Here is a 22723-nt window from a genome sequence, read left to right as displayed (position 1 = left end):
AAAAAGAAGGGAAAAAAAAAGGCCCAATTGTTAGTATATAGTGATAAACCAGCAATCCACTGTGGTCATAATAGATTTAGAACAGCATTTAAAAATTGAGAAGATACATCCTGCTTGCACCAAATGCACTGAATCTGTTTTTCCTTATATGAAACTCTTTTGTCTGATAAGATCTGTCAGATTCCAGACGTACAGATACTGGTCAGTAGAAACAGTTTTTTGGAATATTTGAGTTTTCATAAATATAACATAAGGAAATGTTTCCCATATGATGATAAAATGCATTTGTAACATAAAAGTTGATATTCTCAGATGATGTCAGTCCATGAGTGGTATGGATTTCATTAGGTAAAACATGTCATGAAATAAAGCCTATGGACAACTGGACAATCTTATCAATATTATAAATGCTTGCAATATAATTTATTTTTCTGCCAAAAATCTGAAGTTCCATTTTGCTTTATAAAAATGGATTAAAAGATTGGTTTTCTGAAATGCCTCTTTATTTAAATGACCTTGCTTGAATTCATCAGTATAGGCATTTCCTGCTTAAGAGGCAGCTAAGTAGTATAGCGAATAGAGTAAGGGTCTTAAGATCAGGAAGACCTGTGTTCAAATCCTACATCAAACATTTCCTAGCAGTGTGAACCTGAGCAAATCGCTTAATCTTCCTGGCTCAGTTTACCCATCTATAAGGTGGAAATAAGAAAGCCTACCTCACAGGGCTATTACGGAGATCAAATGAAATAATATATAAAATGCCTTGCAAACTTGAATTGATATTGTTGTTCTATCCATGTAGATCTCAATTCCTTTTTTCTTAGCAATAGTCTTTATTGTTGGCTGAATCTGAAAAAAATTATAGCTTATCTGGTGATAAGCCTTTCCCAACGTAGCTCATCTTGAACTCAGGAAGGAGACTTATTGCTTGTTTCTAGGGCCATACTAGAATTCTTTCCACCTTCAGAAGAACCTTCCAGAGCTTGTGCTCTGTTGGTCTCCAAGAACTCAGATAAAGATGAAGAAATCTCACTTTAGCTGACAAAGAATTCTGGTTGACATTCCAGGTACCACAGAGTCACAAATACCTGGCTGGCTTTTATGACACGAGTTTGACAGAAGCAATGACTAGATATTTGGTTCCTCCACAAGTCTTGCATGGGTTTGGTTACTATCATTAGATATCAAGCTATATGTCACAAATCAGAAAGCAGATGTCAAGATTAGACAGGAGTGTCAGCTGCAGTGAATTAGCAGTTAGTAAAAAAGAAAAAAAAAAGGTCTTTTCTATATCTAGAATTTCCAGTTAACAATATCTAATCATGTGAATTGGTTTTGGATTCCCATCTTTTCACTCTCTTTGCTACTCTTTCCTCTAGGTTCTAGTTAGTTACTATTCACTCCCCTTCTACCATGGAGACATCTGAAAAAGATCTGCAACCAGCTATTATCCCTGAAAGCTAGGACCCCTATTAGTAATCTAGAAGCAAAGTAGACATATCCTCAAGGGGTTAGGAGTGGGAATGAGATGCTTTCAAGCTGACCCAACATTCCTGTTGCACCAGTTAATGAACATTTAAACATTTATTCAATGGTTGAGGAATAACCTTTTTACCTATATCAACTGGTTCATTTGTTCATTTATTCATGTACTAAAAAATTCGAGTGTTTACTATGTGCAAAGCACTCTGGAAGACACAAAGGAAGTTCAGAGTGCTCATACAATTTAGTAGTTGATTTATCAATCATATTGGGGGGAAAGGAATAAAAGTACCAATAGAGTTAGAAGCTCTTGGCACATTTTGATCATTTTTAAAATTTATCTTGATACAAAGATCTTTTTCCTCATTATGTGTCTCTCTTTTAACTTAGCTACATTAATTTTGCTTCTACAAAAACTAAAATATGTGAAATCAAAATTATCTATTTTATCTACTGTAAATCCTTCTATTCCCTATTTGGTCATAAACTCGTCTCCTGTCCATATAGATCCAAATGATGATTTCTTCTTTGTTCCTCTGACTTGTTTATAGCTATAAACTTTTATATCTAAATCATGTATCCATTTAGATCTCACCTTGATACTGGGTGCGACATATCTGATCTAAACTTAATTTCTGTAAGATTATTTTCCCAGTTTCCCCAGAAGTTTTTGTCAACTAATTCACTTCTTGTGGGTGTCATTTGGGAAGTCTGGAGCTGTAACTTTTTTGGTACAAGGAATTCCTGAAAAACAAAATCCCTCCACCAATGAAGACCAACAATTGTTCTGTAATTCAGTCTTAGGGGGCAGCTAGGTGACGCAGTGGATAGAGCACCAGTGCAGAAGTCAGGAGGACATGAGTTCAAATCCCACCTCAGACACTTGGCACTCACTAGCTGCGTGACCTTAGGCAAGTCACTTAACCCCAACTGCCTCATCCTGGGTCATCTCCAGTCATCCTGATGAATATCTGGTCACTGGATTCAGATGGCTCTGGAGGAGAAGTGAGACTGGTGACCTGCACAGCCCTCTCTCACTCAAAACAAAGTCGAGTGCAAATCATGTCATCATTTCGCTGATGGCATGGTCTTCTTCGGCAACGAAGGACAAACACATACACAGTCTTAGAGAATTGTCCAGGGTAGTGTTTGGTATTTTGAGTATTTAAGTAACTTAAATTACTTAAGGTTAAGTAATTTGGATAGGTTCACACAGCCAGGAAGGGGGCAAGGCAGAATATGAACCCAGATTGTCCTGATGCCAAGACCAACTCTCAATTCTCTATGCCACGCTGTTTTCAATTGAAATACAACCACTGAAATATTGATAGTGAACCCAAGTAGTTCAGTAGTTAAGGCCAGGTTGACAGTGCCATCAAGGAGAAGAAGACCCAGAGTCAAGACAAAAGAAAAGTCATCCTACGGAAGCCATTAATGGTTCATTTATAACAGTTTATATCTTTCCTCAATAGAAAAAATGTTGAAGGAAGATATAAAAGCAAACACAGAGTTAGATATCCTCTTGGTAATGATAACATCTCTCATTCCCCTTACATCAATCACAAGAAAAGAATGGCTCTGTTCAACAGCAGAATGAGAGCTTTAGGTAAGAAATAAAAGATGGGGGAAGGGAATATGTATTTATTCAGCACCTACTATGTTCTAGGCACTGTGCTGTTCACTTTACAAATATTATTCCATTTGATCCTCACATTAACCATGGGAGGTAAGTGCTACTTTTAGTGCCATTATATAGTAGAGGAAACTGAGGGATAATCTGGAATGGACATGTCCAGGGTCACACACAGCTAGTCAGCATTTGAGGCCAAATTTGAACTCAGATCTTCCTGACTCCAGGCCCAGTGTTCTATCCACTGTGCCAACTAGCTGTATTTTAGGACTGAAGGATGGCCAAAAGAAGGGTAGAATTTTTGAAAATATTTTTATTCTGGTAGAGAGTTCCTAAAAAAGCATAAAACTTAATGTTTTTGTTGGAAGGATGCAACAATCTAATATAACTTTCTGTTACAAGGTTTTTATTATCATTATTTGTTTGAAATGTTTTTTTCCCTTAATTTCATCACATCACTCCCACCTGAATCAGTCTCAGTAAAACTAAAGTTTCTCTTCTGAAATTTTAACTTCCCTGCATTTACTATATATCCTTCTTTGCTGTTGCTTTCAATTACATTTTATTTCCTTTAATCTATACTATATATCAATCCCTCTAGTCATTTAATTGCACTCACTCATTTTTTCTGAAATCCCTCCAGCCAGACTTTATCTCTTGGCAATAAGGTATACACAATGTAACATCAAATCACCTCAACAGGGTAAAATATTCTCTGAATTCTGTGACACAAAATATTCTGAGGATACATCCTCAAATCACAAAGATGAGAGTAAAACCTACAGCTCAATTTACTACTTTTAAAAGATAAAGGAGAAAACTGCATATGAAGAAAAGATATTAGAGAAGAAACTTCCTAAGGAAATTTTAACATACAAACAAAAGTTCATAGGATCACTGATTCAGAACCAAAAGAGACCTTAGTGGGTTATCAATTTCAACTCGTTTCATACAGATGAAGAAACTAAGTCTGAAAAGTTAAGTGATTTGCCCATGGTCACACACTGATAAGTATCTGAGGTAGGTTTTGAACACATGAATTTTTACTCTAAGCCAAGTTCTCCGTCAACTGCCACCTTTACTTGCTGCTGTTACTGTTCAGTCATTTTCTGTCATGTCTAATTCTTTCTGACCCTTTTTGGAGGTGTTCTTGGCAAAGATACTGGAGTGGTTTGCCATTTTCTTCTCTACCTCATTTTACAGATGAGGATACTGAGGCACACAAGGTTAAGTGACTTGCCCAGCAAGTGCCTAAGACCACATCTGAACACAGGTCTTCCTGATTCTAAACCCAATACTTATGGTCCTACCAAACTGCCCCAAATGCCACCCAGAGAGTAATAAACATTTTAAAGATGAAAATAAAATTGTAAACATTTTAAAGCACACATTCTTTTGTTCTTTTAACAAGCTAAATTTTAAAAAATCTAGAATCCCCCATTTTATCAAATACTTTTGTGTTGAAATATTTATGGCTTTTTAAAAACAAAACAGAAATGTAAAGTACTTTGCAAAACTTAAAAGCATTATGTAACATTAGCTATTATTACTGTTTTATTATGTGTTTATGTTTCTCCGTATTAAATCAGTATTAAACTTAATTTTATTGATAAGAAATTCGATTGATAACAACTTTAAGTACTAAGGAAATTAATGCAATAAACATTTTCATACATGTCAAGTCCCAGCTAAGGAAGGTAAAAAATTGTGGAGGCCAGTCCCCAATGAACAAGTGGTCAAAGGATATGAACGAGCAGTCCTCAAAAGAGGAAATACTATCTGTAAAAAACCAATACTCCAAGACATTAATACTAGGTTTTACCTCACATCTATCAGAGTAGCCAAGATAATAAAGACCAAAATGGTGGAAGAACTATGAGAAGACAGGCACATTAATGTTATGATACCATATGTATCCTCTGAATCAATGAGACCATTATGCCAAGGTCAGACAGAAGGAAAGTCTCCATATATGCAAAAATAGTTATAAGAGTACTTTTATGGTAGCAAAAAAGCTAGAAAAAAGGTAGATGATCATTAATTGATGAACAGCTGAATAAATTTAGGTATATGAATTAATGGAAAATTGTACTGTAAGAAATGATAGATAAGAATAATTCAGGGAACCTTGAAAAAATGTAAATAACCTTATGTATGACAAACTAACCCAAAGCAAAAGAACATTATATACAATAATAATAACGTAAAGGAAAATAACAATGAAAGACAACAGAACTCTCATTACTATAATCAACCAATCTCGTCTTCAGAAGAAATATATTGAAATATATCTCCCTCTTCTTAGCAAACAAGATGGTGGAATATAGGTATAGGATGAGGCATACATTAACATAATTTAAATATGCTTTTGCTTTACAAGAAGGGTCTATGGCAGAAGAATGATGGGAAACATTGCTTATATAAAAGATACAATGTCAATAAAACACTTTGAAGAGATTAGAAGTACCACATTATCATCTTTTAAAAGAAGAAAGAACAAGGTACTTAGAAAAATACCTGAAGAGTGAGAAAGGTTCTCATTGCTGACACAGGCATGTGCTGTATAATTGGAAATTTGGCTGTTTGCATTTGCAAGGAAAGAAGGGAGGGAAATGAACACGTAAGGATTAGGCCTATAACCACATGCAGAGCAAACAGATTGCTTGTGTCTAAGGAATGAAAAGAAAGACTTTTTGATGCCAAGATGGCTTAACAATCTTCAAAGAGATTTGGACAGAAGATAAAGATTTATGGTGGGTCTATAAAAAGCACTATCATCAAATCTAAGAATGTTTAAAAAGTAATGAGGGAAAAATGGATGATAGGGATATCACAGTACACCTTATCCTTTCTTTACTCTCTTGCCTCATATATGTATCTATTTTAAAACTGTCATTTAATGCTTATCTGCTTTGATAAAGATGTTTACATTTCTTAAGGAAGAAAGTGATAATGAGCAACTCGCATTGGGCAAGTCACACAGCATCGGTGGGCCTCAATTCTTTCAGATGCAAAATGAGATGTTTGGGTTATATATATCTACAACTACTTGCATGTTTTTATTTTTTATTATTTTTAAATTTTTTTTATTATTCATTTTTAACACAGTTCATATCACATAACACAATTCCAACTTTTGGTCAGGTGATATTTCTTTTAAAGCATTGACCATATAGACCCCAAAGGATTTTTTTTTAACATTAACCAACTAAGACACAAATAATAACTATGTATGCTAACTACATAAACCCTTAACTTAACTGTCTCCACACCATTATTAAGAATTAAAGGACCCTAACTTATTGCTGTTGGTCTAAAGTCCTCAAGCTAATAGTTTAATTTTAGACTTGACCTCAGATGTTCCCCTACCAACAATCTATAATTTAACAGATCTGGTATTAAGCTTACAAACCTTTTGACTATAGGAAATTGCCACTAAGAGTAGGGACATTGCAGGGAAATAATATCTCCCCAACTTCATGTCAGTTCCAGGCAGGAGAAGATTGTCAACTGGCATTCATTCAGGTTTAGAGTCTGCCAGGTGTCAGTGGGGAAACTGGATCAGGAGAATCCCACCTCAGCCCAGGCTGAACAGCCACTCTCCCACCCTTCCCATGAGATCACCTTTTGCAGTTCATACCAGCATCTCACAGGCTTACTGGCATCATGGATTGGAGGCTCAGATCACCTTTCTTGCTATCCATACCTGGAGTTAGACTCAGAAGAGCAGTCACTTAATAGTGCCATAGCATCTAAAAATGGCAAGTTCCAATAACCAGGTTTCAGATATGACTATAATTTCACATTGGCTAAGGAACATCTTTTGAGACAAGTCTTAAGTGGCTTACATGCCTTTCTATACATGTTTTAGTTCCGGATTAAATAAGAATCATAAAATCAAATTTACCAATAAAACCTTAACTTTTCCATCAATGCCAAATTTTACCCGAAGTTACCTGACCTGCCTTTAGGAGACTTAGACTAAAATTCATTTCCCCAAACTAAAGATGTCTCTGATTTAGTCTCAGTAATTAATTCAGTCAATTATTTTAATACTAATTGCTTTTACATTACTTTGTAACATGTCCAATTTTTCTCCCCATCACTCACCTCTCCCTGCTTCCTAATACCTTGCATTCTGATTACTCCTTCCCCCAATGTACCCTCCCTTCTATCATACCCCACACTTCCCTTATCCCCATCTTCTCTCTTTTCTTCTAGGGCAAGACAAATTTCTATACCCCATTACCTGTGTTTCTTATTTCCCAGTTATATGCAATAATTCTCAGCATTCGTTTCTAATACTTTGAATTCCACCTTCTTTCCCTCCCTCCCTTCCCATCCCCACTGAGAAGGCAAGCAATTCAATACAGACTAAATATGTGTAGTTTTGCAAAAGACTTCCATAGTAATCATGTTGTGTAATACTAATTATATTGCCCTCTGTCCTACTCTATCCCCCCTTATTATTTTATTTATTTTTTTATTCCCTCATTTGACCTTGTCCCTTCCCAAAAGTGTTTATTTCTAGTTACTCCCTTCTCCCATTTGCCTTCCCTTCTATTATTCCCCTCACCCCACTTGTCATCTCCTCCCCTACTTTCCTGTAGTGTAAGATAGATTTTCATACTAAATTTAGTGAGCATGTTATTCCCTCCTTAAGCCATATGAGGAGAGAGAAACTTCACTTTCCCCCTCCCCTTCTCCCTTTTCTCCTCCACTGAACAAGATTTTTATTTATCTCTTTTATGAGTTATAGCCTGCCTTATTCCATTTCTCCCTTTCTCCTCCCAGTATTTTCCTCCCTCACCTCTTAATTTTTATTTTATATCTTTTTTTGTGTGGATATCATCTCTTCTGATTCAACACAGCCTGTACTCTCTGTCTATATGTGTGGTTGTGTGCGTGTGTGTGTGTGTGTGTGTGTGTGTGTGTGTGTATGTACACTCTCTCCCCCTACCCAAATACTGAGAAAAGTCTCAAGAGTTATAAATATTTTCTTTCCATGTAGGAATGTAAATAGTTCAGCTTTAGAAAGTCTTTTATGATTTCTCTGATTCTTGCATTTGAAAGTCCAAATTTTCTCTACAGTTCTGGTCTTTCCAACATGAATGCTTGAAAGTCCTCTATATCACTGAATCACCATTTATTCCTTTGAAGTATTATACTCAGTTTTGCTGGGTAGGTGATTGTTGGTTTTAATCCCAGTTTCTTTGACTTCTGGAATATCCTATTCCAAGCCCTTCAATCCCTTAACATAGAAGCTGCCAGATCCTGTGTTATCCTGATTGTATTTCCACAATACTCAAATTACTTCTTTCCAGCTGCTTGCAGTATTTTCTCCTTGACCCTGGAACTCTGAAATCTGGCCACAATATTCCTAGGAGTTTCTCTTTTCAGGTCTCTTTCAGGAGGAGACTGGCGGATTCTTTCAATATTCATTTTGCCCTCTGATTCTAGAATATCAGGACAGTTTTCCTTGATAATTTCATGGAAGATAATATCTAGGCTCTTTTTTTGATCAAGGCTTTCAGGTAGTCCCATAATTTTTAAATTGTCTCTCCTGGATCTATTTTCCAGGTCAGTTGTTTTTCCAATGAGATGTTTCACACTATTTTCTGTTTTTTCAAATTTTGGGTTTTGTTTTCTAACTGCTTGGTTTATCTCATAGTCATCCATTTACCTGAACTCAATTCCCTCTTTCAGAGAACTGTTTTGTTCAGTGAGTTTTTGAACCTTCTCCTCCATTTGGCTAATTCTGCCTTTTAATGTCTCCTTCTCCTCACTGGCTTTTTGGACCTCTTTTTCCAATCGAGCTAGCCTCTTTTTAAAAGTGTTATTTTTGGGGGGCAGAGCCAAGATGGCAGAGTAGAAAGACACACATGCTAGCTCCGAACCCACAGCCCATAAAATATCTGTAAAAAAGAACTCCCAACAAGTTCTGGAGCAGCAGAAGCCACAGAACAACTGAGCGGATGAGATTTCTGTTCCAGAGAGCCCTGAAAACCTCTCACAAAAGGTCCGTCGCACACTGGACCGGAGCAGAGCCCAGCCCTGCCTTGGCCGCGCAGCACCGAGAGGAGCAGATCCGAGTGGGCTTCAGGGACGGAATCTCCAGCGGCCGCACGGGTCCCTCTACTCACGGGCCCCAAAGGTTGGTGAGTGGGTCTTCTCGGCTTGTGGAGAGGGGAGTGGGGTGCCCCCATAACTCAGACCCCCTCGAGAGGCAGGAGCAGACCAGGGCTCCCCAAGCAGGCAGAAGCTCAGATCCATTGTTGAAGGTGTCTGCATAAACCCCCTGAGGGAACTGAGCCCCTTGAGGCGGCCTTGCCCCGACCTGAGCAGCTGAACTTAATCTCATACTGAATAGCAGCCCACCTCCGCCCAAAGCCCTGAGGCTGGGAAGCAGCATTTGAATCTCAGACCCCAAGTGCTGGCTGGGCAGATCTGGAGGTGAGGTGGGGGTGGACAGGACACTCAGAAGTCAAGTCACTGGCTGGGAAAATGCCCAGAAAAGGGGGAAAAAAAAATAAGACCACAGAAGGTTACTTTCTTGGTGAACAGGTATTTCCTCCATTCCTTTCTGATGAGGAAGAACAATACTTACCATCAGGGAAAGACACAGAAGTCAAGGCTTCTGTATCCCACACATCCAAAATAAATATACCATGGGCTCAGGCCATGGAAGAGCTCAAAAAGGATTTTGAAAATCAAGTTAGAGAGGTGGAGGAAAAACTGGAAACAGAAATGAGAGAGATGCAAGTAAACCATGAAAAGCAGGTCAACACCCTGCTAAAGGAGACCCCAAAAAATGCTAAAGAAAATAACACCTTGAAAAATAGGCTAACTCAACTGGCAAAAGAGGTTCAAAAAGCCAATGAGGAAAAGAATGCCTTCAAAAGCAGAATTAGCCAAATGGAAAAAGAGGTTCAAAAGCTCACTGAAGAAAATAGTTCTTACAAAATTAGAATGGAACAGATGGAGGCTAATGACTTTATGAGAAACCAAGAAATCACAAAACAAAACCAAAAGAATGAAAAAATGGGAGATCATGTGAAATATCTCATTGGAAAAACAACTGACGTGGAAAATAGATCCAGGAGAGACAATTTAAAAATTATGGGACTACCTGAAAGCCATGATCAAAAAAAGAGCCTAGACATCATCTTTCATGAAATTATCAAGGAAAACTGTCCTGAGATTTTAGAACCAGAGGGCAAAATAAGTATTCAAGGAATCCACAGAACACCGCCTGAAAGAGATCCAAAAAGAGAAATTCGTAGGAACATTGTGGCCAAATTCCAGAGTTCCCAGGTCAAGGAGAAAATATTGCAAGCAGCTAGAAAGAAACAATTCAAGTATTGTGGAAATACAATCAGGATAACACAAGATCTAGCACCCTCTACATTAAGGGATCGAAGGGCGTGGAACAGCATATTCCAGAAGTCAAAGGAACTAGGACTAAAACCAAGAATCACCTACCCAGCAAAACTGAGTATAATACTTCAGGGGAAAAATTGGTCTTTCAATGAAATCGAGGACTTTCAAGCATTCTTGAGGAAAAGACCAGAGCTAAAAAGAAAATTTGACTTTCAAACACCAGAATGAAGAGAAGCATGAAAAGGTAAACAGCAAAGAGAAGTCATAAGGGACTTACTAAAGTTGAACTGTTTACATTCCTACATGGAAAGACAATATTTGTAACTCTTGAAACTTTTCAGGATCTGGGTACTGGGTGGGATTACATGCACACACACATGCACACACACATGCACACACACACATATACAGAGACAGAGTGCACAGAGTGAATTGAAGAGGATGGGATCATATCTTTAAAAAATGAAATCAAGCAGTGAGAGAGAGAAATATATTGGGAGGAGAAAGGGAGAAATGGAATGGGGCAAATTATCTCTCATAAAAGAGGCAAGCAAAAGACTTTTTAGTGGAGGGATAAAGAGGGGAGGTGAGAGAAAAACATGAAGTTTACTCTCATCACATTCCACTAAAGGAAGGAATAAAATGCACAGTCATTTTAGTATGAAAACCTATCTTACAATACAGGAAAGTGGGGGATAAGGGGATAAGCAGGGTGGGGGGGATGATGGAAGGGAGGGCACAGGGAGGACAGAGCAATCTGAGATCAACACTCATGGGGAGGGACAGGATCAAAAGAGAGAATAGAAGTAATGGGGGACAGGATAGGATGGAGGGAAATACAGTTAGTCTTATACAACATGACTATTATGGAAGTCATTTGCAAAACTACACAGATTTGGCCTATATTGAATTGCTTGCCTTCCAAAGGGAAGGGCTGGGGAGGGAGGGAGGAAGAGAAGATGGAACTCAAAGTTTTAGGAATAACTGTCGAGTACTGTTCTTGCTACTAGGAAATAAAAAATACAGGTAAAGGGGTATAGAAAGTTATCTGGCCCTACAGGACAAAAGAGAAGATGGAGACAAGGGCAGAGAGGGATGATAGAAGAGAGAACAGATTGGTGATAGGGGCAATTAGAATGCTCAGTGTTTTGGGGTTGGGGGAAGGGAGAGGTGACAAAAGGGGAGAAAATTTGGAACCCAAAATTTTGTGAAAATGAATGTCAAAAGTTAAATTAAAAATAAAAAAAAATTTTAAAAAAAGCTGTCAAAAATTTAAAATAAATAAATAAACAAACAAATAAATAAATAAACAAATAAATGAAATTGTTATTTTCCTCAGCATTTTTTTGGTTCTCCTTTAGCAACCTGCTAACTCGCTTTTCAAGCTCTCCTATTGCATAAGCCCAATTTAAGTTCATTTTGGAGGCCCTGGAGGCAGGGGTCTTAACTTCCTGTGACAGTAAGCCTTGTTCTTCCTCATCTGAAAGGATGGGAGGAGACACCTGTTCACCAAGAAAGTAACCTTCTATGGTTTTATTTTTTTTCCCCTTTTTTGGGCATTTTCCCAGCCAGTTACTTGACTTCTGAATCCTTTGTGAAAAGATTAGACTCAGCTGCTTGGTTCCCCTGGGCTTTGGGTGGGGGTGGGGCTGTCACTCAGGGGTTTAGATCAGCTGCTCCCTACTGCCAGAGGCTTTAAGCTGACCTGCCTGAACAATGGATCCAGGTTGCTTCCTGGCTGTAGCTGCCTATAGTCTGCTGCTGCCACCTCTGCCATCGCCTGGGGCTATTGCTAGAGAAATCCTCTTTCCCTCTCGCCTAGCTGGGAAAAACCTCCCACACTGACCTTGGGAGCTTTCTTTGAGGTAACTGGGACCTTCCCTGCTAGGAACTCTGCCTGGAGGTCTGTTCAGGTCCTGTTCTTCCCAGTGCTACCTGGCCAGGACTGTGCTCTGCTCAGCTCAGAGTCCTATGAGATAGACCTTTCCTGTTGGCCTTCTGGGTTACCTTTGGCTGGAAACCTCTTTTGTTCTGTTGTTCTGTGGCTTCTGCTGCTTTAGACTTTGTTGAGAGCCTTTTTTACAATTATTTTGTGGGCTGTGGGGAAAGTGTTAGAGTATATGCATCTTTCTACTCAGCCATCTTGGCTCCATCCCCCCACTTGCAGGTTTTTAAAGAAAAGTTCACTAATCTCTTTCAGAAAATCCCACCTTTGACACTGTACGCAGTAATAGCAACAGTGCACAATGAGTAACTCTGATGGACTTAGCTCTTCTCAGCAATATAATGATCCAAGACAATTCCAAAAGGCTCATAACTGAAAATGCTATCCACATTCTGAGAAAGAACTGATGGAGTCTGAATGCAGATGAAAGCGTACTATTTTCACTTTCTTAGTGTTTTTTTTTTCCTGTTTCTTCTTTCTCAACATGAATAATGTAGAAATGTTTTACACAATGATTGCACATGTATAGCCTATATCAGGTTGCACGTTGTCTTGGGGAGGATGGAAGGAAAAAAATTTGGAACTCAAAAATTTTATAAAAATGAATGCTAAAAAAATAAAGAGACAGTGTTTACAAAGCAAAAAGAAAATTGCACCTTTGACTGACTGGACAAGGAAGATGCTACAGAGATAACACTATTCAAATTTTGATAGGTTTATAGTTGAAGAACAAACAGCCTTTTGAGTACTGAACTGCAGGTTTAATTCTGCAGCACAAGGAGCTGATGGTTTCAGAAATGGTATGTTGAAAAGTGGGGGTAGACTGATGTACTCTCCATAAGAATCATACACATCCAAAAACTAGTGTTCTCAATTAAAACTGAAGAGTGTGTGTGTGTGTGTGTGTGTGTGTGTGTGTGTGTGTGTGTGTGTGTGTGTAGTGGTGGGGTATGGCTAATCTTCCAGCTATTTAAACTTTAGTATCTATTCAGGATAATGAAAGGGATTCTCTCTTAGAACATCTCATTTCATCTTGTTAAAGCCCCTCATTTTCACCGTGGTAGCCTCCCAAGTGAAATTTGAACACAGGTCCTTTTACTCCAAAGACAATGTTATGTTCCGTGTAATAAACAAATCCACCAGAGACAATGCCAGTGTAACGTAGGGGAAAGTGACCTGAGTTTGAATTTCTGAACTTTCTCTGGGTCAGTCTGGCTTTTGAGACATTACCACAGAGCCCCCAGAAAAAGGGAGTTCAAACAAATTTTCCTACCTTATATTTTCTCAATTTTTAAATACATTTTGTTTACAATAAAATCAAACTCTTCCATTTACTCATTGGTGCAATGCTGAACAAAAATTAATATCATAAAAGCAAGAAAAAACAGTAAAGTTAAAAACAAACATTTTCTCAAGTGGTGTTAAAGGAACCCTACAGCTACAGCACGAAAATGAAAAATCACTTTACGTTAAAAGTATTGCTTACATTGGAGGGAATCTGGAAAGACATTTGTCCAAGAACTCCTAGGGGAATTCTGTGAGTGAAATCTCCTTAGAAGATTGAAACACACTGGCATGAGTCTGGGCCTCTCTCTGAACATCAGTCATGATCAATGGTTGCTTTAAAGATCAATGACCTCTGTGCAAAGACTGATTATAGAAAGCTTTCTCTTCTTTTTTGCTTCAAAAAAGATGAAACCTCATATACTCCTCACTCTCTAACTATATCTAATGCATGCTCCACATGGGATGGCCACTCAAAGGGCCTCTAGTAGTTATGACCATGAGGATTCTCTTTTTCATGTGTTATCCACAATTCAGGAAGGTTGCGATGCGGATTTCTTTCTCTAAGATACGACATGTATGTCCTCCAGATGTGCAAGACGTGAACCAGGTAAGAATGACAGAATGTTCGAGTTGGGAGGGATCTTAGAGATCCTCTAATACAAAAGTGTATAAACATGTTTTGTGTCACTGACCATTGCGCAATTGGATGATGCCTTTGGACCATTTCTCAGAATATTTTTAAAATGATAAAACAAAATACACAGGATAATGAACGAAACCAATTCGATTTAAATAAAAATGGATTTGCTTTTTGCCTTTAAGTTCATGGACATCTCTGAATTCTGGGCATGGACCTTAGGTGAAGAACCGGGATTTAGTCGAATTCCTTAATTTACTGTACAAGAACTAAGCCTTTCTAAAATCACAAAGTAGAATGTGGGACCTAGAGCCCAAGTCTGTCCCCTCTCTAGTTGAGGGCTCTTTCTTTAAAAAATTGTTTAAAAAGCTAATGCTTTTTTATATTATGGTAATTTCCTCATACATACTTTTCCTTCCTTAACTCCATAAATTTATCCTTGTAGCAATGGAAGATGTCAAAGAAAAAAAGGTGCTCTTTCTACTGCATTAGATAAAAAAAATCCTAAAAGCTGTTCATTCTGATGGACTGTGCAGGAAACAGAAGGTCAAATATAGTAATATTTGTATCCTTCTATTTTTCCTTCACAAAGCTACTCTTTGTCATGTAATTATTTCAAATCGTATCAAGTATTCTTTCTAATAGTATAAAAGCCAAAGGGGGGATGTCACACTTAGTTGGCATGCATTAGAAGTTATCTTTTAAGGGCTGTACCAAAAAAAAATGTATTCTGAGTTAGTTTGCTATTGTAATACTTTGAATAATGATTCCAGAATAGATAAAAATCCTTAAGGTTTTGAGGAAAAATCATGTAGGTAAGAGGGCATTTGCTAAGTACCTACTAGGTGCCAAGCACTACACTAAGTGCTTACCAGTACTATCTCAGATGACTTACAATAACCTTGGAAGGCAGATGCTATTATGACCTCCATTTTATAGATGAAGAAACTGAGAAGTCAGAGGTTAAGTGACTTGCCTAGGGTTATGCAGCCAGTAAGCAGGGTTTGACACAGAGCTTTCTGACTCAATGCACTGCATTCTCTCCACTGGGCCAACTAGTTGATATAGTCCCTTTCTATGAAAATGAATAGTCCCTAGATCCTCCTAATTTGTAAACTACAGTAAAGAAATGCATCATCTCAATAAATATCATGCTAATAGCCTTAAATAATTTCTATCCAATGCCTAATGTACCCCATGAGTAACTGTGCAGGAAACACATCTGGCCTGCATAATTCTGAAATTTCTAACAGCTACTACCTGCATAGTTAACATCCCACAGCCAATTACACAGATGGAGTGATGATTAGGTTACAATATTGATTCAATGAAAGCTAATAAAAACAGCTATAAATATGTGTTTCCACTACAATAGAAACAATTACCTAGTTTATAAAATTTTTCTTACATGTTTATTCTTTGCATAATATGCTTAAGTTGTGGGAATACATCAAAATTTTCCAGGGCTATTTTCCAGGAAGTATTACAAAAGAACTCTAATTGTTACACTGAAAGCACCTGTTTCTATTGCGTTTCTTTTTTCAGCAAAAGTGATTCTAAAATAAAGAGATATCTAGTATGTGTGTGTGTATGTATATATATGTATGTACACAATATGTAGCATACTATGGATACATACTAAATATACATATTAAGATTGCTTTATATACTAAACATATATTTTGTTGATGGTAAGTCATGTCTGATTCTCCCTGACCTCATGGGTCACAGCATGCCAGGTACTTGTATCCTTCATTATCTCCACACATATCTGAACATGTGTATGTATATGTGTGTATGTAAATGTATACATATATATACATGTTTCAAAATATCACCTAAGTCTTTTATAAAATAGTTTGCTGAGACAACTAGTCACAAGCCATTCTTTAAAGAACAGAACACACTACTGTAAAATTCCATATTTTTGACCGTCTGGAAACACACCTAAATCCTGACTCCAGTATGCAATGAAATGACACCAATTCACTGATTCATCCAGCAAATGTCAATCAAGTGCCAACTATGAATGTGGGAACTAAAGGGTGTGCATGATACCTGTCTTCAAGGAGCTTTCATTCCAGTAGGGGAAACAATTTTCAAACAATGAGGATACACAGTAGAATATGAAAGATTAATAAGGGATGTAGCAAGAGATATGACAGACTGGAGGGAAGAAACATCACTGCTAGCAGTGGTACCAGGGCAAGCTTTATGGGGGAGTTGTTATACAAATCAAGAACTAAATAATGGGTAAGGTATGACCAATTGGAACAGGAAGAAGGCAGAAGAAACATATATAAACAAAGTCAAGGCTCCCAGCTACGGGGGAACTCTAACCAATCAGGAGTGCAGGGAAGAAGGGTGGGAGGCAGAGTACCTGGTTAGAGGTCTTCACCTAGGGAGGGCAAAATGTAAAGGCATGGTAGGAAGACAGAAAATGACTATAATGGCATAGCATAAGGTGGACTATTAGAAGGATATGGACACAGACATATTGTCAAGGAATTATGTAGGTGGCATAGGGGAGAGAGTGCAGGGTCTGGAGTCAGGGAGACCTGAGTTCAAATCTGGCTTCAGATACTTACTACCTGTGTGACCCTGGATAAGTCACTTAACCCTGTCTGCCTCAGTTTCCTCATCTATAAAATGAAGTAGAAAAAGGCAAACCAGTCTAGCTTCTTTGCCAAGAAAACCCCAAAAGAGGTCATGAAGAGTCAGACAGGGCTAAAATGACCAAACAACAATAAACCTACTCTCAAAGTCTGACATTACAAACAATGTTTCTCTCACAGCACCCAACACACTTTGCAAAGATGCAGGGGCAGATATCTTCTCGTGTCCCTTCTTTGAAGCTAAGCTGTGTCATTATTATTTCACAGCACTCAGTTTCAATTTTGTTGTTATTTTCATTTACATCATTATAGTCACTGTGCAAACTATTTTCCTGGTTCTGCTTACTTCACTTTGCATCAGTTTAAAAATCATTCCATGCATCTCTGTATACATCATATATGTCATTTCTTATAGCGAAGTATTATTTCATTATTCTGACAACTCACAATATGTTAAGTCATTCTCCAAATGTTGGGCATCTGTTTGGATTCTAGTTCTTTGTTACCACAAAGATCCTTTTCCAAGTATTTCAGTCTAGAAGGGCCTTTCTTTTCATTATTGATATCCTTGGTGCACATGGAATGCAGTAGAATATGTAGGCCAAAGGGTATGGACATGTTAGTCACATTCTTGGCATAATCCCAAACTGTTTCCCAGAATGATTCAATCAATGCACTGCTATACCAACAGTGTACCGATTTTTCCACAATCCCTGTAAAACTGACTACTCTTGTTTATTGTCCTGTTTGCCAATCTGCTAAATTTTAAGTGAAACCTCATGCTTGTTTTGATGTGTAGTTCTCTTATCTGTGGGTTAAATGACATGCCCATGGTCACAAGGCTATGAAATATCTGAGGCTAGATTTGAACTTAGGTCTTCCTTACTCCACATAATTAAAAAAACCAACTTTATTAGTACAAGATGGGGAGATGTAGCTGAAAAATAGTTTGTCTGACTAGGTGTGGAAGTTTTAGTAGGCTGCAGGTCATTATGGGTCAAGAGTCTGACAATAGACAAGAAAGCCAATTTGTTCACAGAGGCAAAGCTTCCAGGAATAGGAGGCTTTATAAAATCTTACTGCTGAAAGCTTACTCTACCTAATCTTTTTGGGCCAGAATAATTTGAAATACTGTGCACAGTTCGGGCCATCACACTGTAGGGAAGATAGATGAATATTCTGAAGCATCTAACAAATGGCAACCAGGATGGAGAAGAGCCTCAAATCATACCAGGTGCAGATCGCCTAAGGGTGCTGGGCATGTTTAACTAGGAGAAGAGGACTTAGTAGGTGACATGATAGTTATCCCCAAGCACTCGAAAGGCTATCCCATGTAAGATCACATGGAAGACTGGATGGCCCCAGAGAGCAGAACTTTGAGTCATGGGTGTACATTGCAATGAAATAAATACAGGCTTGATACAAAAACAAACTACATGAAGCAAAACAAACACCCCCACTCCAAACCTGACAGTTATAGCTTGTCCAATGGGAGGCAGATCATGCTGCCTTGAGAGTGAGTAGGTTCCTCCTACCTACGAGAAGCAATTGTGTTGGGTTTGTCCTTCATTCTCGAAGAGGACATCAAGATGATTACATAACTTGCAGTTGACTTTGACTTGAGGGAGGGAGGGCTGTGCAACGACACCAACCTCACTTCTCCTCCTGAGCCATCTGGGTCCAGTGGCCTGATATTCATCAGGACTGGAGACAGCCCAGGATGCAATGGGAGACCCTGGCCATTTCAGGCTAAGGCCTTATCAGATTCTCATGTTGAGTGAGATACAACCACTCACTGAACAGGCCTCTTTAAGTAACCACTCAAGGAATGGCCCCTTTGATAAAAAAAAAAAAAAAAATCAAACTGGAAGGGGAAGACCCTCAGGGCTCCTGGGTAAAAGAGAAACAGTTACTATTTAGTATTTACAATGGAAATGGTGAAAGATTTGAAGTCTGAGTACTTGGGTGCAGATCCTAACTGATATTACCTGTGTGAGGTCAGGTACCTCACAAGCACCTGATTGTTGTTTTTCTCTTTCACAAAATGAAAAAGGACAAGATTACCTCTAAGGTTTCTTCCAGGTCTAACTCTTATGATCCCATGATCCTTCACTGTAATTCCTCTAGTAAAGACCACATGACCATTTGTGTGGGATGTAAAGTTGAATGCTTGTCAGGTACAGATTGGCGTATGTGAAGTCCCTCATCACTTTGTTGTTCTTGTTTGATCATTTCAGTTATGTCCAACTCTTTGTGACCCCATTTGGGGTTTTCTTGGCAGAGTTAACTGGAGTGGTTTGCCACTTCCTTCTCCAACTCATTTTATAGGTGAGGAAGCTGGGGCAAATAGGGCTAAATGACTTGCTCAGAGTCATACACTAGTAAGTGTCTGAGGCCAGATTTGAATTTAAGAAGGTAAATCTTTCTGACTTCAGGCCCAACACTCCATCCACTGTGCCCCCTAGCTGCCCCTTTCTCTAGTAGAGAGTGTCCTAATTCCAATTTGGAAACCAGTTTATAATTTTTTTCTCACTCATTCATGTCCCGTTCATATTATCAAGTGTTTTAAGAAACAGTGAAGACATGAAATTTGGAATTTATTTTAGGCACCAACTGTTGAACATTCTTCAGTTTTTAGGGGAAAAAAACCACTCTTTATTAAGTTCAGATAAGCAATTCTGTATGGATGACTGCCAATCCAATTTTATGTAAATGAGTGAAAAAAGGTATGGTTGTACTGTAATTCTGTGAGTAAGTATGTGTATGCATACCTAGGTGGTAGAGTGGATAGAGTACAGGACTTGTATAGTCTGGAAGACTTGAGTTTGAACTCTGCCTCAAACATTTGGTGACTATGTGACCTTGCAAAGTCACTTAACTACTCTGTACTTCAGTTTCCTCAAAAGTAAAAAGGGGGTAATAATACCTCAGGGACATCATGAGGATCAAGTCAATTTAACATATATAAAGAACTCTGCAAACCTTAAAGGGCTATATGAAAGCTACATGTAGTATGATATGAAATACTGTTATTATAACAAATAAATGTACAGTATTTTAACTTATGTCAAAAATGCTTTATATGTACATTATCTCATTTAATATTCACAGCAACCCAATGAGCTAAGTAAAACAAGTATTATTCCTGTTGAAAGAGGGAGAGAATGATATCAACAACAGGTATTCTTCATTATAATTTTGAAGTGTTTTTCATATTTTTAAATTTGGAAATACTAAAAATAATGTAACATACTATTTCTGACCCTGATTAAATCAGGAGAGATTTATTTACTTTTTTTTTAAATCTCCAAATATAATTTCTCTTTTGAAATCTTTCTCATATAATAAAGTTTATACTCTAGTTAATAACTACAGGGAGTCAAAAGATACATATGTTTTTAATTGTCACTATGTGCCAAACCAAATTTTACCCTATGATGTTCTGATTCAAAACAAAAATAATTTAGGGAAGAAAATAAATTTAATGGAAAGTTAATTTGTCTCGGTTTAGACATTTCCTCTTAAATATTTGAAAGTAATGACAACACTATTTTACAATTGTATGGTATATGGAGAGGGGGGAACTGGATCTATGATTTCATTTAGGGACTCTTCCTGATGAGAAACTCCCTCTACAGAGGCATCTCTGGACCTTCTCCTTTACTTAGTCTTAGAGAGCTGTCTAGACCAAAGAAGGTCTAAATGAATTGCCAGACATCACACAATCAGTGGGTGTCAGAGAAAGGCCTTGAACCTACCCTTCTCAGCCACAAAGTTGACTCTCTATCCACATGTGCTATGACAAGCTGCCTCCAGATATCTGTATAACACATTCCAATCTTCATAGTAGTTACTTAATATGTCCCTTGACATTTTATAAACCTATTTGCCACCTTATCTCAGGGTCTAATCGTTTGTTGTTAGGGTCCAGTTTTGTTAGAACGAAATGAGTTATGACAAAGGGTCTATGTCATCAAATAAGGTTTGAAAGGCATGTTGGAACCAGATTGTACAAAGTTTTCCAATTCTAGGACAAGAATTTTAGACTTTATCCTAGAGGAAGTAGAGTCAGCGTGGAAGGGTAGACAGAGTTAGTAAGCCCTAGATTCAAATTCTGCCTCTGTGTGACTCTGAGAGTCACTTATTATCATCACTGGGAGTCACTTAGGCTCTCCAGATCTCAAGTTTCCTCACTTGTAAAATGAAGGAATTGAAATTTCTGGCTTTCAAGGTCCCTTCTGGCTCTAATTTTGTGAGCCTAGGAGCTAAGGTTGTTGAGCAAGGGGCCTGTGTCTTGGGAAGATTGTTTTGGAAACTATGTGATGGATGGGAGAGGGGAGAGACTGGGGACAGGGAGACCTGCCAAGAGCACATTACAAAAGTTCAGGTGAGAGGTCAGTTCTCTCTCTTCTTTTCATTTTGCAGAAGTCTTCCATAACCCATGTTCCTTACAATCTTCCCTGATTCTTAAGCTGAAAGTGTTTCCTAACTTCTCAAATTTCCATAGAACATTTTTTTCCACTATTGAACTCTATGCTGTACGATACTGTTTTACGTATAGCAGGAGGTTTCCTTCCTACTGGACTATAAACCCTTTGAGGAGGGCAATGCTTTATTTTTTGTAGCTCAGCACCTAGCACGATGTCTCATGTACATTTTCTGGTGTTCAATCCTTTCGGTATATCCAACTCTTTCTGACTCCATGGACCAAAACAAGCCAATACAGTACACTGGGTTTTCTTGGCAAAGATACTGGATCGCCATTTCCTTCTCTAGAGGATTAAAGCAAACAGATATTGAGTGACTTGCTCAGGGTCATACAACTAGGAAGTATCTGAAGCTTCATTTGAACTCAGGTCTTCCTGACTTCAGGCTCAGTAGTTCTATCCACTGAATCACCTAATTGCCTCATTATAGATACATTAAACCCTTAATAATTGTTTGTTGGACTGAAATCAACATTCCTAGGAAGTATAAAGTTACAATTATCCTCATTTTACTAACGGAGAAACAAAACTTAAAGTACAGAAGGTAAGGCACTGAAGAACGGCAGAGACTTAACTAGAACCCTTTGAAACTAAAACTTTGAAATCCTTGTTCAGTGTTCTGTCCACTGACCTGTGCTACATCTCCAAAAATAATGATGATGATCATAATAACACATTCTTATAAAGTAATAGATACTGGATGATTGTATATGTGAAAGGATAAATAAAAACACCTTTGGGAAATGAAGACATCTACTAGTTTTATTCTATTCAATCCTAAATTTATTGAACTAGCACAAGACAATATTTGCTAGGAAAGGAAAAAATTCTAGAGAAACAAAGGTACACTGTCAGCGTGTAATGAAATGTGATGTGAAGAATTGGCCATCTGGATAATTTTATATTGGGACAAGCTGTAATTTACAAAGCCTTTGGAAGGGAAAGAAAAACAAAGATGAATGAGGAGCCCTGCATTTCTGTTGGAGAAAGATTTAATAGTTCAACACTAATATATTTTTAAAGTGAAATATATATGTATACACATTTACATCTATACCTGTATCTATCTACATATCCATACTTATACACAAGATATACACAGTCATTCACTGAAACAATATAATTACATCTACACTGAAAAATGTATTTAGTCATTTTCACAATTATCTGGATGTTTTCTACTTCCTGAGAGTGCTAGTGATGAGCTGACTTAAATAAAGAAGCAATAAATCAATCTAAAGTGTCCCATATTTTAAGTGA

General features: G+C 37.8%; 1 protein-coding gene across 3 annotated transcripts in view; it reads right to left on the bottom strand.

Moving 5' to 3' along the window:
• Positions 1 to 22723, bottom strand: part of L3MBTL4 (L3MBTL histone methyl-lysine binding protein 4) — a 511255-nt gene that overhangs the window by 171123 nt on the left and 317409 nt on the right. The gene's annotated exons all lie outside the window — the stretch shown is intronic.

This window comes from Notamacropus eugenii, chromosome 4 (assembly GCF_028372415.1).
Source record: "Notamacropus eugenii isolate mMacEug1 chromosome 4, mMacEug1.pri_v2, whole genome shotgun sequence".
Taxonomy (NCBI): Eukaryota; Metazoa; Chordata; class Mammalia; order Diprotodontia; family Macropodidae; genus Notamacropus; species Notamacropus eugenii.
The sequence above is the reverse complement of the archived record's forward strand: the minus strand, read 5'-3'. Positions and strand labels throughout refer to the sequence as shown.